The sequence below is a fragment of the Nycticebus coucang genome, chromosome 10, assembly GCF_027406575.1.
Source record: "Nycticebus coucang isolate mNycCou1 chromosome 10, mNycCou1.pri, whole genome shotgun sequence".
NCBI lineage: Eukaryota > Metazoa > Chordata > Mammalia > Primates > Lorisidae > Nycticebus > Nycticebus coucang.
Genome location: NC_069789.1, coordinates 43335193 through 43336906, shown reverse-complemented (window position 1 = coordinate 43336906; position 1714 = coordinate 43335193). Strand labels below are relative to the sequence as shown.

Genomic DNA, 1714 nt, shown 5'->3' with positions numbered 1-1714 from the left:
TGTGATTCTAAGGACCTTTTCAAAAATTGCAAAATTCACCTTTAAAGTGAGAGTAGGTAGAATTATTCTCAAATGCTGTGCATTTGAGGCAGTGACTTTAAGCAAGTTGAAGGGTGGATACACATTGCACTTTTGGCTTTTCCTTTCCTTAACCACAATGCTGGACCTCTGTCCTTACACAGCCTCCGAATTTCTCAACACAAGAATGGCAGTTGGGCTAAATTGGGAGGTAGTTTTTGATAAATAATCCAAGATTGGCAGTTGGGCTAAAATGGGAGGTAGTTTTTGATAAATAATCCACAGGGGGTTAGGTGAAGTTTACTAAATTTGTCTCGTTTGCAATTGGAAAGGTAATGAGACCCAGAGGCCAGATGCCCAAGAGGAGAAGTCATTAGGCAAGCAGGCTGGTTTCCCAGAATATTTTCTGGAGATTTTACCAGAGTTTTACATAATTCTACATCCTGTCGGAGCTGCCATTCCTATCATTAGAACCGATCCTTCCAAGTGAGAAAATAAGTTTGCCAACAAGAGCACATAATCATGGAGAAGAACATTTCCCCTACTACTTATAAGAATTTGCTTCAGAAATTGGGGTACTAAGAGGATAAGTTACAAAGGTCATGTGTATTGTAAATGATGGAGCTAGAATTTAGCTTACGCTACAACTCATCAAGTTATACTGTTTGCAAAATCACAAATGGGTAACCTATACTGGACTTCTGGTGCCGCAGTCAATGAAATAGAAAGTGATAAATATGAGATCTACCAAACTCGTGGTGTTTAGAAGAGACTAAATGGAATGGTTTCAAAATTCCCCTCATCTATAAAATGGGCAGTAAAGTACTTTATATCATAGAAATGTGAGGATTGAATGAGATAAAGTGTAAAGCCTGCTTAGCCTAGTGTCTAGTTCAACCAATGTTACTTCTCATTTTTATTATAACTATTGCTTTCATCATACCTCACCTATTCTTTTCAGAATTTGGTGTTTTATATCTTAATATATAAATGAAAAGGTACATATTAAAAATAAGAATCAAATACTTATATGTCCAGGGAGATACCATGATCATGACAGTGGTTTTCCCAGGCATGGATCATCCATTGCACTCTGGGTATGCTGACACCTGCAATTTTCCCAAATATAAGAGACTAGACAGCAAAATTTATGGTGATGGGCAACTATATTTGTGCTTTCCCCTATAAAAAATGAAATAAAAACATATTTTAAACAAAATAAAAGTCTAGATTTGCCCAAGATAAGAGATAGTATGGACCTACTTGAGATCACAAATATTAGATATGATCTTTGGATTCAAAGATTTTATAATGGAGCTGTTACAGTCATCTAAGGATGAGGTTTGTCTGGCCTGTTGTTATATAATAGCAGGAAAAATAGAGAAGAAATGAATAATCTGAGAGCCTTTTAAGTGGCAATAATCATGATTAGGAAACAGACAAGTTTTAAAATACTTACAAAGAAGTTCCATTTTATTATGTGTTAGACTAGTTGGGATCAAAAATACCCACCTCCTGAGATAACTGGAAAAGTGGGGGAAAATATAAGACTGTAGTTTTTAAATAGCAGAGAACTATGATCTCTTAGAGAATGGAAATAAATGAAGTCAGCCATACAAATGCCTTGGAGGAACTTTCCTAGACTGTGGTGTATTAAGGAAATCCCAAGAAAGCATGGTCATCTCATCAACTTGAG

General features: G+C 35.9%; 1 non-coding gene across 1 annotated transcript; it reads left to right on the top strand.

Moving 5' to 3' along the window:
* Positions 1–1040: 1040 nt before the first annotated feature.
* Positions 1041–1203, top strand: LOC128598066 (U1 spliceosomal RNA). The gene has a single exon (XR_008383570.1). It is a non-coding gene; the product is annotated as a U1 spliceosomal RNA (small nuclear RNA).
* Positions 1204–1714: the final 511 nt, after the last annotated feature.